The following is a 14,823-nucleotide window of genomic DNA, read 5'->3' on the forward strand; positions in this document are numbered from 1 at the left end:
TGATTGATTGATTGATTGATTGGTTTTTTTAAGACAAGGTCCCAGTATGTAGTTCAGGCTGGCCTTAAACTCACTATGTAGCTCAGGGCTATGCCACCATGCCCACGGTTTGATTACATGTTCATTAAACTTTATTTACGTTGATCAGTTAAATTGGGTTTTGCTTTGTTGGTGTTTTGCTCATTTTGTTTCCTCTTTCTCTTCAGTGGGTTACCACCATTCTCTTCAGCCCCATCTCGGTGATGCTGAGAACTTAGAGTGCTCATCTTAGGAGATACTATCAATTCTGTTCCTATTTTGGAGACAAGGTAGATGTTCCTGTCTGTCCATGTCATGGGTTCCTCTTTTCTTTCATAGCCTGGAATTTCTGCTACACAAATGTGAAGTCAGTCCTTTATTGGAAAGAGCACAGGCCCTGGAGTTAAGTCCTTGTGGGTTTAAGTCCTGCCTTTGCCACTTGTCAATTACATGATCTGGGCCTGTCTGACTATTTCTGAGCCTGTTTTCCAATTTTAGTATATGTGCTTCTGAAGTGAGCATTGAGCCTATTTTTGCAACTGTAAAATGAGTATACTTTTTCTTACCTGCCAGAGTTGTGAGAATTGGAATATTAGATGTAAATTACCTTCTGTGGGATTTCCCTCTCATGTCTTTTGATGATCTCTGAAAAAAGGCATATTTTTAAAGCAACCAGTTTGTAAAGATCCAAGTACCCCAGAAAGAGATCAGACTGGGTGGGATGTCCTGCCCTGCCTGTTCTACCTCTAAAATTTTGTGTCTAACTTTTAAGTGAAGATTCTATGAATAAACCACCAGGCAGTAGAGAGAAGAAATTGTCCTAGTAGTAAGAAAAGGAAAGGAAACTATCAGAAGTAAATCTTCTAGGGGCCGGGGATTTAGCTCAGTGGTTCTGCCATCTGCCACTCAAGAACACACAGTCCTGAGTTCGATCCCCGGTACCAAAAAAAGGAAGTAAATCTGGGTCTGTTGTCTCATCTGAGCTGAGCTCAAATGACATTCTTAAGATTTGAGAGAGCAGAGAGGGATCTGCTGGTGAGGGGCACCTCTGACACAGAGCTGCTGTTTGCGCTTAACATGTGTCTTCTCGGTAAGATTTCTGTATCAAGTGTTTCCAGGCTAAAAAGTTCACAGACTATTACTCTAATGCCTCTTTTGAACTATAGACCATAGGCAGTTTGATAGGCTGCGTGGTTTTTAAGTAGATGAATTTTCAGGGATGTCTGCCGTAATATTGTAATGTGTGCATTGTGCAGTTCTGAGAATTTTCTCCTTTTATCTTCAAATAGCATGGTTACATTTCTAGGTTCTATAAACAAAATTTTTTTTTTTGAGACAGGTTTTCAATATGTAGTTCAAGCTGGTTTTGAATTCACTATGTAGCCCTTGCTGGCCTTGCACTGACAGTGATCCTTCTGCTTCATTTTCCTGAGTGCTGAGGTTACAGGCATGCACCACCATGCCTGGCTCATAAGTAATTTTTATTTTTTAATATTTTTACTTTTTATTAGTACATACTGGCAGTACATAATGATTACATTCATCGTGGGGAGTTAGTACATGTTCACCACACATCCTAATTCTTTTTTACCTCCCCCCACCTTCTCTTGGTCTTCTTTCCATTTATAAAAGATTTATCTCCTTGTTCTTACTGTCTTTTGTTTTAATGAACATCAGTTGTCTTTCTTTAGACCTCATGAGCTTTTATTACCAAATGAACAGTTTTTATTGAATTTCATATTCCTTTCTCCATTTATGTTTTTGTCACTGGTAACAATGTGCCGCACGAAACTCTTTAAAGTGCACGGAGAGAGTGCTAGGGTCCATCTCCATCTGTTATTTATTTTAATTTTTGCTAGTCTAGGGAAAAAAGGAGTCACAGCAGAAATGTTTTAATAGTAAAGCAGATGTTCCAGATATTAACCCTGCTATTATTTGTACAAACTATACTTTTATATATAAACTGAAACCCAATCATTGTCGTTCAGAATAAGTCAGAAAAGTGTTTTGTAACATTTGCAGAGAATTCCATGGTTAATGGAATTCAATCTGAAATGCTTTGAATAAGAAATTGACTGTATTTATACTCATTAAAAAGGAGGTAGTAAATGTGAAGTATTTATTACGAATTTTTAAGTAATAAGAAATCTCAAGAAAAAAGAAATTTCAACTGTTCATAAAATAAAATCTAATAGAAATAAATATAAACAATATAATAACATGGTCTATAATATATATGTTTCTGCCTTTTCTTCAGAGTTTCATAGCTTTGACTTTCCAACTTATGTGTGATTTATCTTTCCAGCTTGTCACTGAGATTGTTGATAAATTTGTTTCATGAATGAAAATTACATAGTGTAGCATTTGGAGAGTTAAAAGAACCTTTCAGTTAGCATAGTATTTTTAAAGTCGGTGCATGTTACAGCAGCATGCATTGGTACCTCATTCCTTTTCTCATTCCATAATGCCCACTGAGACCTATACCACTCTTGTTATTCCATGCAGCAGAAGAAGGACACTTAGGTTGTTCCACTTTTTTTTTTTTTTTTCTTGCTGTACTGGGGTTGAACCCAGGGCCTTCATACTGAGCTATACCCTTACCTCCTATTATTTTTTATTTTGAGACAGTGTCTCTCAAGTTTCTAAGTTGCCCAGGCTGGGCTCGGACTTGTGACCCTCCCACCTCAGCCTCCCAGACTGCTGGGATTGCAGGTGTGCAACATCCTGCCTGGTTGGTTTCCACTTTTTGACTATTAATAGTGCTATTACAAACATTTATATACATTTTTTTGTGTGGATCTGTGTTTTCATTTCACTTTGAGATATATGTGTGTCTGTATATATTATTTATATATGTATACATGTGTCTATATAATATATACATGTATGTGTACATATATATCTAGGAGTGGAGCCGGTGGGTCATAGTATAACTATATTTAACATTTTCAAGACCATAATAAATGCAAAAGGAAGGAAGTCTCTTAAATAAGAGCCAGGAGGCAACTTGTAGTTACCTTAATCACTTTCTAAAATGGTTTCATGTAGTATGTTCCATTTATTGTAGGTATATGTGGTTTTTAACTTTCATGTTTTGGGGGGAAACTTTGTATAATAACAGGAAATTGCTTGCCATTTACACAGAAAAATATTGGTGGCATTTCATTTAAAAAAGTCTTGCTTCTGTTGATAATGCATATTGTTTGAAGTAATTTGGGGGCAACAAGGCAAAAGATATCCTGAGAATTTGGAAAAACTGCCTGGGCACTAAACAGTCACTGTGCAGTGTGTACCATAAAGAACAACAGTGTCCAGAGGTTGGATTCTCATCTTCACCTTTTGTCTTACTTTAACCCTCTCCTTCATCCAGGCCCAGGCTTTTGTTCATTTCCTCTCCATGGGGCTGCCTTCCGTGATCCCTCTCTAAGGTCTGCAGGAGACGGGAGGTCTCAGCCACCCTTACTCCCAGCTCTGGCACTGTGAGTGCACGTCAGGTCCCTTGGTCTCTCCACGCTTCCTTTGCTTCACTGGTGTGCTGAGAATTGTCTGAGGTCACGAGATCGTTAATCACGAGATCTGTGATTTTAATTCTAGCTGTGGGCCTCTAAGATTTTAAAAACTGTCACATTTCCTGATTTTTTTCTTAATTTGGAATTTACAATGTCCATTCTTGTTTCTCTCCTTCTCTTCTTAAAATTTGAACTACCCCCCCCCCACAGATGATATCACATAGGAGTTCACAGTTCAGTTACTATTCTTGGTCTGAAAACCATCCCTATTTGATAGTGAAAGTATTTTATGGGTTTTTAATGATTGAGGAATGACTTCTGTTGTGTTTATTTTCTGTTTAAATGAGCTGATTGAAATAACTTGGTAAATATAGACAGATTATTTTAACTTTTTTCCTCTCCTTTGAGTATGTTTTTGACTAAAATAAAAGGGATATAGGCAGAAATGTCTGTTTTGTTTTTTCATAACTTTTTAAACAATTGTTTTGTGCTAGAACTTTATCCTTAAATAACTTTTGAAATATATATTCATAGGTTCGGGTTTTGTGTATGTATGGATTTAGTTTCAGTAGACTTCTTGCTTTGACAGTCTTTATGCATCCATCAGTCACTTCGTTTTCCAGTTGTGCATTTGACTGGCTAGCTCTGTGTCTCATGAAGGGGAAACCAAATATGAGCTCAAACTTTAAGGGGATGGAGGGAAATACTGTGAAATAAATTGAATGATGGTTTGAGTGACCTTTGTCAGGCCCAGCATCCTCTGTGATTTAGCAAGTGGACTTTTGTCGTTCCTATCTCAACTTATGTTTCACTAATTTTAATTTGTTTGTAAAAATTTATTTTGAGCTGGGAATATGATAAGTAGTCATTTGGCTAAGAGGTAAAAGTTATTTCTGCCTTAACATTTACCATTTTTGCCTTGATTGTGGGATCATGAAAACATAGGAGTTACTGAAAAGTGACTTTGGCTATGCTTAAGTTGCTCTATCTCTAACCTTTGCTATAAAAGTAACAAATGGAAATATTTTCTTTTTAAAGCATTATGGAAGGGTTCAGTTCCCTTTAGCCACAGTTAATTGCAGTTACAGTGTGTCCAAGAGTTAACCATATATATCTTCAACAGCCATCTTACTAGACAGATTTTTGTACACTTGTTTTGTTTTGCTTTTAGAGACTGAATCTTTTTGTGTTGCCTGAGCTGGCCCTCAATTCCTTGGCTTAAAAGGACTCTTCTGCCTCCGCCTCTGTGTAACTGGGACTACAGGTGTGCGCCACTGTACCCACCTACATTTGTTCAATGACATTAACCATTTCAGATCAGGAGATTGGGGGATGCTTCCCCCCGTTCCAAGAAAGGTATCACATTGTTTTTCTATTAGCAGTAAGTTTTGGAGAGCTGTTTAGGTTAGATAACACAATGCGAACTCATTCTCCGTAGTGTTTCCATGTACCAGTTTATTTAGCTCTTCTCCACCATCGGACATTGATGTGTCTTATTTTTCTGTTAGGTGGTACAGCAGTGAAGCATCTTCGTTCTATGCATGTTGAGTGTTGTGTGGGGCAGATACGAAGAAGGACTTAGTTATGGTAGGTGTATTGTAATAGCTCCTTACCAGTTTGCCCTCTGAGGTGACTACTTCAAACTCCCAGCTGTGAAGGCAAGGACATCAACAGTGACTTTTACAGTATCACAGGTAAAACAGACGTTTTTTCCCCGTCTCCTGGGGACAAAAAAAAAGGTGCTTCGTTGTTTTAATTTGCATTCTCATAAAAATAATAGGTCAAACATTTCTTTATATATTTATTGACCATTTGTATTTTTTTTCTGTAAACTCCATATATCTAATTGAGTTATTTACAAAGTATCCAGTTTAAGTGATTACATGTAACTTTTATATTGTCCAAATATACCACACACTTAAAGTACTTAAATCACAAGTCCACACTTCACTTTTCTTTAAATAAACACATCAAGTACACCTAGCAGCAAATTAAGAAATCGAACATTACCAGAATCTCAGAAGCCCCTGGCACCCCTCCCCAATATTACACTGGCTTTACATCTCCCTGGGATACCATTAATCATATTTCCAACATTACAAAGTTGTTACCTATTTTGAACTTTAGATAATAGAATTACAGCCTTCTTTCTATTTATTAACTTTTGAATACATTTAAAGTAAAATAATATGTCAAGGTTTAGAAAACAGGTCTAATATTCATATATATAATATTTATATAGGTATATCTTATGTGGATGTATTTGGTTTCTTCTTCACCAAAACTTGAGAGATAGGTAATAAGAGCTAAGTCATGTCCTTTGGACATAACCCTAGACACCCTTATTGAGTTCTCAGAACTCGAGTGAACTTCTCCCCAGAGAGTTAACAAGCTTGTTGACCGAGTGATTATGGAAAGTTCTTCTTTGCTTCATTTTGGAAAAATGTTTGTCTCTATTCTGCTCTTTAATTGTCTTCTTGTATTTTATCAGAATTAGTAAACTGTCATTTGATTTCTTCTAAGACCTTGTCAGTTAAAATGCTTGCTTACCTTGTACTTTCTTTTGGTGTCTAGAAAAGTAGTATTTGCCTGTAGTGCTTAAGAATAAAGAAACTATATCTTGTTTCTTTTCTGTTCTTTTTTTTTTTTTTTGTACCGGGGATCAAACTCAGGACCTTGTGCTTGTGAGGCAGGTGGCAGAACCACTGAGCTAACTCCCCAGCCCTAATTTTCTGTTATATTGTCTTTTTCCCATATAGCTCTTACAATTTCCTCTTTTTTCCAGTAAACTCTTTTATGCTGTCCTTTCAGCTTCCTCTGCATGCCTCATGAATGTTTAATTGCTACAGAAATGTATTTTAAGTTTTTTTTGGCTTATATTTGTTACTTGTTGTTTCTCATGATTAAAGAGGTGTGAGCTTTGTTTTCAGAATATATTTTAATGTAAAATTTTTAAATTAAAACAATTTTTTGAAACAGGGCCTTACTTATATAATTTAGGCTGGCTTTGAATTATGTGACTCAGGCTGGCCTCAAACTCACAGCAGTCCTCCTGCCTTGGCCTCCTAATGATGGAATTACAGGTGTGGGTCGCCTAGCTACTGTAAACTTTAAAATTAAAATTTCTAGTAGTTTCTTCACATCATTCTTTAAAAGACTCAGGTTTGAAATTAATGAAATAAAGATGAATAAGATCATTAATGTGACATTCTATTTCTTTAAAGAGGTTTATAAAAACGAGATTATGCTGTTGAGAAAAAAACGATTATAAAAGAAGAAAGTGATAATAACCATAATCTTTGTTTCTAGAATTGAGTGTTAAATTTAGCAATGAGCTTTCTGACTTTCAAGACTGAAAAGGAAAACAAATGCTCTTCTCATTGGGGGAATAAAGGAACATTATTGTTTCATGAGGCAAGACAGTTGTGCTGTGTTACCAAGTTCTGAAAAAACTTTATGTGGATCCTTGGGTATACAGAAAGGCTTGTATAAACTCTGTAGCAGAAATTACAGAGAAGACACAGAAGTATGCATCAGAGTGGGGCTGTTCAAATTAATGTGCATATGTGGATTTAAGAGAAATTAATCAGCTCAAATACTTTGCTTATGTTTGTGAAAAAACTAAATCAATGTAATGTGTCTCGGGGTGGATCTAGCAAAGACTAGTGCCTAAAGAGCATCTGTCTGCAACTACATATTTAAAGAACAGTTAAGTGCCTTCAGATTGTAAAATAATGTTAGTAATCAGGTTGTATTTGTGTAATAAAAATGTTTATACATTTTTATTTTCATTGCAAAGTGATCCTTTTGCAATGCTATTACACATATATATTCAGTAGTTAACATTAGTGTTCACATTTTCATTTTATGTCCTTGGTTTTGTATTCTCAAAACCAACACGTTGCTTATTTATTTTGGAGTAGTTTTAGAAAACATAAACTTCTCCAATATATTCATCTCGACAGAGTCTCAAACATTTATGGCAATTTTTGTCAAATAAACATATCATGTCTCTGTCTACCTTATTCACCTGATCTGGCCCCATGTGACTTCTGACTTGTCCCCAAAATGACCATGAAAGTTAAACACTTTTGTGGACATGGAGGCGTCCAGGACAGTACAACTGAAGACAGTCATGAAAGAGGACTTTCAGAACTATTTCAGAAAGTGGCTAGGGCCGGGTGTGGTGGTGCATACGTTAGGTCCTAGAACTTGGGAGGCTGAGGCCAGCTGAGGCTACGTAGACTGTTCAAGGCCAGCCTGAGCTACAAAGCAAAACCCTGCTTCAGAAAAACCAAACAGGAGAGTGACTAGAATACTTGATCACATGTATTCAAAGTGCAGAAGAATGTTTTGAGGGGCACTACTGGCAATGTGTCTTTTAAATTTTTTAAAAATTTAAATAACTACCCAATCACTATTTTCTGATCATACCTTTGTGAGATACACACATGTGTGCACACACACAGAGTTTGGTTTTGTTATTTTATTTTTTTTAAACTGAGAAGTATACTCTGACACTGTCACCATTAGCTAGAGGTTCCCAGAGGTGCAGTGTCTGGGTGGTCACTTGACTTGAGTTCCAAAGAGTGAACCAGATCCTCTTAGGGGAAGCACATGTGCACACAAGTGAACCCTCAGACACAGGGCTCTCCATAGCCCGTGCACCTGGCAGTGCTCTGCAGGTGTTGGCTCTCCAGTTCTCTCTCTAGGTGGGTCCAGCAGAAGACTGTGACATGAGTGTCATCAGTTGACCAGGAAGCTTGTGTGTGGAAGGGAGAACAGGAATTACATTAGTACATGGCCAGCAAAAAAAGTACAGGTTAAGATTTCTGACAGGTTCTCCAAGGTATTCTGCTCTTGTCTCAGAAAGATTGTGTATCCAGCAACCAGAATTTTGGGAACACAGGAGGCTTTCTTCGAATACCCCTCCCTGGGTTTGGACTGAATGCCTTCTCTGTCTTTCCCATGACTGCCCTGCTGTGATCTCGCTTCAGGGTCATCTTTGAGATTCTTTTGATCTCTCATCTATGTTGAATGTCTTGTTTTCTGTTTTTCCCATTTTATTTACTCCTTTGTTTTACTGGAACCCATTTTCAGTAGCTTCTTGGGAAAAAGTTTGTATGAGAAGTAACAGACATTGGCATGCATCATCATGTTTTATAACCATTCTAGCACTTGAATAAGTGACTTAGTAGAAATAGTTTTCTTCAAAATTTCGTGGCCATTTTTTTATCTTCATGTTTTTTCTGATATGGCTGCTGAGAGACCAAAGCCAGTTTTACTTTTGGTCCTTTGTATGTGACCTGTTTTCCCTTAGAAGTTTTATACAATATTCTTTGTCTCTGCTATTCTAAAAGTTACAGTAGGATGCCTTGGTGGGTGCCTGTTTTCATCCTTTATCTGGCTTTCAGTAAGCTCTTTTAAGGTGGAATACCTTTTTCTGTGGTTCTGGCGAGTTTTCTTGGGTTATGTGTTGGTAATTTCTTCCCCCTTAATTTCTCACCACTCACTCTTTGGAACTTGTATTTTGTGTATGGGAACTTCTGTCCTGGCCTCTCATATTCTTCCTACATTCTCCTTGACTTTTTAGAGGATTTCTTAGCTTTATTTTCTAACTCTTGGTAAATTTTTAGTTTGGGTAAATATTTTTGTTGTCTTAAATTTTCAATAGCTATTTTTATTCTCTGAATGTTTTCTTTGTCTGATTTTATTTCCTCACAAGAACATTCTATTATTGTTTCCTGGATATGGTACACTGCTTGTCTTCCCAAGAAATATTAAAGATAATTTCTTCGAATTTCTTCTCCCTGGGTAGTTTGTTTCCTTCCATTTTTTTTCTGTTTGTTTTAGTCTGTACTGTCATATTAAAGTATTTCCTTAGATGCCCTCTCTCTGCTCACATAAAAAGTATGACAATTAAAACCTTGCATGTGGGGAGGCTTCTGAATTTTGGGCTTCACTATGGGGTGATTTGGATGGCTCATTTGTTAGGGAACCCCCTAGTTTGTTCATGTTTTCATGTTCATGGCCCATTCAGTCCCAGAGAAGTGGTTCCATTTTTCTCTCTAGCATACTGATCTGTTCAGTATGCTAGCCACGAGCCATAGGTGGCCATTTAAATGTAAATAAAATTAAATTAGAACTTCAGTTCCTCGGTAGCACCAGCCACATTTGAACTGCTCCATAGGTACGATGCAGCGGGTGGCTACCCCATTGGACCTCAGTTGTTCTTTATCCTTGCAGAAAGGACGGCGTTGGCCCAGTACTAACAGTTTTATTGACAGTCGGGGGAGGTAATCTGAAATCTCAGCATACAGGATTCAGCTCACTGAATTCCACTCTTCTTAGAGCGAATAACGGTGCCCCCACCAGTGTTCCTACCCTAATCAAGAGGCCTGCCCTGCCTTCAGCAGAGACTGGAATTGTGGGTTTATGGTGGGGTAGGGATGGCTGTTAACTCAAAGTGGTGGGAAGAGAAAGAGGTCTAAAAACCTAATCCTCTTCATTGGCATGCTTCCCCTTATCCCTGTTTGTGTCAGGAAGTACCTTGTGCTGCCAGTTCCTCATCTGAACTTTTAAATTTTATTGGCCTTTTTAGGTCTGCCAAGGTGACACTTGGTTTCCTGTTTTCTTTCTGGCTTTTAAAATGTTGTCTCTTTTTTGGAGGGTTGGGTATTTTTATTTGTAGGTATAGAATTTTAAAAAGTTTTTATTATAGTATTAGTAATGTTTTTTGAGAGAGTAAAATTAGATACTTACTCTTTTGTTGTTGTTGTTTTCTCTGAAACAGGGTCTTGCTTTGTAGCCCAGGCTGCCCTTGAACTCTCAGTTCTCTTGCTTCAACCTTCCAAGTATTGGGGTTATAGGCAGGGGCCACTTTCTGTGGCAGCACTACGGCCTTACATTTTATTATTTGGAGACAGGGTCTTGCTCAGTTGCCTAGGCTGGGCTTAGATTTGTGATCCTCCCGCCTCTGCCTCCCAGAGTGCTGTGATTACAGGCGTGCTGCATCACTTCCAGCTGACAAATACTTTCTTGTCATTTACCTAACGTGGAACAGAGAACTACTTTTATGTTAAGTATTATAAATATTTGTACTTTTCTAATAAAATAGAAGGAAAATGGTGTTTCACTTTTTATTTCACTGATCACTAGTGAGCCTATCTTACAAAGAATGAGAAACAGAGTTTTTTATTAGAAAATCTATGGAAAATTTATTTAATACACAAAAATATATTTTTGTATTTAAATATACGTTTTTCATTTTTCTATTTTCTTGAAAAGCATGGGGAGTTTCCAGAGCTTCATATTTAGTAGAGCAGAATAGAAGAAATAGAACTTCAGTATAATGAGATTGGCTGGTTTTGTAGGTACTTGACCTCTCATCTTATGAATAAATGAATTTGCAGTTACTTAAAACTATTCTTACATATTTTCTTTACTCATTTTTTTTTTTTGTCTAATTTAAATCTTTTATTGTCCCTAGTTCCGTATTCTCTCCACTTTATTTTCTATGAATGCCTCTGGCTCTCGGTCTTTTATCACAACTATTTCAGTATAAACAGTGTCGGGGACTTTTAATTAAGAGAACCAAAGCTCTCATTTTCCTAACCTGTAAATGCCACTACTATAATCAGTACTTATACTTGAGGCTTTTGTTTGGATTAGATGAGAATGTAAAGTGCCTGTTTTAGGACACACGTGACAGAATCAAGAGATATGGTAAGGTCCTCTTGAAACTGTGTATTTATAAACCCACACTAGAGCTCATCACTCCCCCCAGGAAGCACATATGAAGTTAACTACAAAAAAGGCCCTTTGGGAATTAGGATACTGCACAGTTATTAATTATTAAAATGATCTCTCTTTTTTGATACTAGCCTTGCTGAACTTCAGCAAAATTATGGATTACTTCCATGTCATGGGCCTTTGGGATGTTCATAAATAGTTGAATCTGTAGGGGTTAAACGTGTAAGTACCAAGAGCCCTCTGGAAAGTGCCTGGCAAATATTATGTGCTCAAAGAACTACTGATATTCAGAATTCTGTGTTAATAGAAGCTTCAGAGAGATTTTTTTCCCCCTGTCCCTCCACTGTAGGGATGTAGTGACAACCTAGGGAGGGCGGTCACGAGTACCTCACCATGGAGCTCTTGGGCTTCTGTTGAGGTCTGTCTGTCCTGGCTCACAGACTTCTCATATCAGCATCTTTGACACCTGGGAGTTTTGCCAGAAGTCCCGTGTATTGTTATAAAGTCCAGAGAAGGCCCTTAACAAAACCAGTCTATACACTGATCCAGTCTGTACCACTTCTACATTCACCCTAAAACATGAGTCATATGCTTTAGTTTTTTTTCCCAGCCCTACTGGGGACAGACTAAAGGTGGTGTTCGTGGCCCTTCTGAACTGGGTATATGCAACTTTCACCCTTGTAGTTTCTGGCAGGCCACTGGTTCGTACCCTGTACCTCTGTATCTCAGTAATATTTAATGAGCAGTTTACTAACTAAGCTTTGATGTTTCAAATTTTTGTGATTCTGCATATTTTGTTTTACTCCCTGAAATAGTTTTCTGCCCCACCAACTACTTGTTGTCCAAAGGCCAGTGTCTTCTTTAATCCTTCTTTGTGGAGTGTGTCTTCCCCTGCCCCTAACACCATTTGCACACCACACATACCCCTGTTACGGTATTTATCACAGTGCATTGCTTTTGCTTGTGCACTTAGCTTCCTGTGAGAGTGATGCTAGTTGTTAACACTTGGCTTCTGAGGAAAATCATGAGAGACTCTGAAGAGAAATGTGGTTCCTTCTTGATCAAGAGCATGTAGGTATCCCTAATAGATGTCATCAACCTTTGTGAGGCTATCCTCCCACACTGTCATACTCCAGGAATAATGTGTGCAGCTGAATGAGGAGCCCCGCTGGGCCCTGTCTTGGCTTCTGTTGTTTGGTTTTGCAGCCATTTAAACCAGAGATAATTTGATACCATGGGCAAGTGTCAGAATTAGACTCACATTGTGAATTAGGAAGTTAGTGGACTGAGTGAAGGAAGGTTTTTTTCTTTGCTTTTTTTTGTTTTTTCAGAAAAAGTTGTTGTATTACACTTGAAGTAGGCATAGTTTTTCAAGATAATCTGCAGTTTGCTTCTTTGTATTTGGGTGTAAAATAGGCCATTTTAAAGCTATTTTTTTCTGATAGCTTTTTTTAAAAAGTACCAAATTATACAAAATATACAAAAATAATGTTAAATGGCAGTGTTTGCAGTTACTTTTCAATGGTATGTCTTTTTAAAGGATTGTAAAAGATTATATATTTAATTTACCGTTATGTAACTGGACTTTTCTCTTACAGAAGTTGATAACCCATTTTTGCTCCGTACCCCTAAGTTTTTGTGTGCTGTATGTTTGTTGTGTTAAAGGTTATTAAAAAGACATTGAGCTTCCTCATTGTTTAGTCACTTTTCTGTCACTGAGGCAAAATACTATACCTAATCCTTGCAACTGAAAGAGGGAAAGATTTATTTTGCCTCAAGGTTTTTAGAGGATTTAGTACTTGGTAGGTTGGCTTCAGGGCAGGAAAATGTGGTAGAAGGGCTAGTGGAGGAAAGCTGATCACCTTGCAGCATAGAAGCGGAGAAGGAGAAGAACCAGGGACAAGAATCCACCCTTTCCTGTCAAGCTCCTCCTTTCCTCTCCCTCTTCCTTCCCCTCCCTCTCCCCCTCCGCATCCTCCTCTTACTTTTGAGACAGTCTCACCATGTAGTTCAGGGTGGCCTCGCACTCATGGCAGTCCTCCTGCCTTTGTGCAGGGATGATAGTTGTACTATCATACCAGCATTTGGAGGGGATATTTTAGGTCTAAATCATAAGTTCACAAAATTCCTGTGCAGTTCTAAACTTCAGAATAATTTTTGTACAAGGTATTAAAAATTTGCTTCAGAATTGTAACACCTGTATATAGTATTATACTTTCAAAATATAAATTACAAAATTATATATTCTTTAAAAAGAAGCATAGTGTTTTGTTGACTGCCATTTTAGGTTAGCAGTATTGATAGAGAAAGCTTTTTAGCAAAACACCTAGGAAATGTCACCATGTAAAATAACTTCTGCCTTTTCCTTTGTTTAGTTCAGAATAAACAGGCACTGGAGGCATCTAGTCTCTGCTCAAAAGTTTTGTAAATGAAAAGAACCATTGTTAACTTTGCTGACCAGATGTGCCCCCAACCCCTGGGCTAGAATAGATAACTAGATGAATTTTAAAGGTAATTTCCTCTAACAAAGAAGTGTTATATCCAGGTTGAAATGCAACTGCCTCACCACCCTGTTTTGAATATCAGCATTGTGAACTGTGAAAATGAAAGTTAACCACCTGAATGAGATCAAGGCTGTAAAACCCTATAAAAGAGGGAGTTGTAGCCCAGTACTGGGTGGATCAGGGCACTGCCATTAGGTGTGATTAACCCCTGTCAGTGGAGTAAACTTTTGTTGTTTTACTTCCATTCTGCCTCCTCTCTGTGTGTCATTACCAATTCCTTCCTAACAGTATGAACCACAGAATAAACTTAAATTGTTATCTTGATATTTACTGCACATTACCAAAGGTACAGTGTACCACAGTTACCAAATTTAATAATGTTTTATATTTATATATAATGCCACACTATGATTTAATTAAAATGGTTAAACATTTATAAGTGAAATCTATACTTCCTGTAAGTGCAGTTAAACATTGGTGCTTCATTGCAAAAAGAGCCCATTTTATCACAAGAATAATTAATTGATTATGAAAAGTTTTTTAAAATGGATAAATTTTAAAGATTACAGGTGGGTGAAAAAGAAATATTAACACATACATGTGTAAGACCTAAAGTCTCACTTCCACTCCACGGAGCGTGAACAGCCAAAAAGGCCTCCACGATGCTGGGCCCTAACACCCAGCGAGGCTCCGGGAACACGACAGAGAACCGAGAAACCCAGGAAGGAACACACCAGCCTAGATGGTAAAAGACCTTTATTAGTCTGGCCAGATGGCACTCCCGGAGCCAGGTGGCTCAGAGAGGCAACTGCTCAGGGGCTGAGGTACTTTTTATAAGGTTTTTCTAAACAAAGAGTCAGGGAATTCACAGAACAAGACTGCAAACACATTGCTTATCTTATGCAGGAAATGTTCTAGGGTCACCTTTTGTCAAACCATTTGCCCCTGGGCGGGCTGTTAACCAAGGTAGCAATTAGCATATGAAGAAGCACAGTCTGGTCTATTAGCATGGAGTCACTTTAGCCTATTCAAGTCTTACA

The 14,823-nt window shown here is 37.7% G+C and overlaps 1 protein-coding gene across 3 annotated transcripts in view; it reads left to right on the top strand.

The window, feature by feature from the left end:
• Positions 1-14,823, top strand: part of Lclat1 (lysocardiolipin acyltransferase 1) — a 153,804-nt gene that overhangs the window by 32,910 nt on the left and 106,071 nt on the right. Inside the window, exon 2 of one of the 3 annotated variants that reach the window (XM_010604671.3) lies at positions 5,036-5,114. The exons of 1 other annotated variant lie outside the window; for it this stretch is intronic. The gene's annotated coding sequence lies outside the window, so the exon portion shown is untranslated. Of the gene's footprint in view, positions 1-206; positions 309-5,035; positions 5,115-14,823 lie in introns of those variants that run through there. One more of the 3 variants, XM_010604672.3, reaches the window with a different exon arrangement.

The sequence above is a fragment of the Fukomys damarensis genome, unplaced genomic scaffold (genome assembly GCF_012274545.1).
Source record: "Fukomys damarensis isolate Sample0158 unplaced genomic scaffold, DMR_v1.0_HiC HiC_scaffold_2, whole genome shotgun sequence".
Classification (NCBI taxonomy): Eukaryota; Metazoa; Chordata; class Mammalia; order Rodentia; family Bathyergidae; genus Fukomys; species Fukomys damarensis.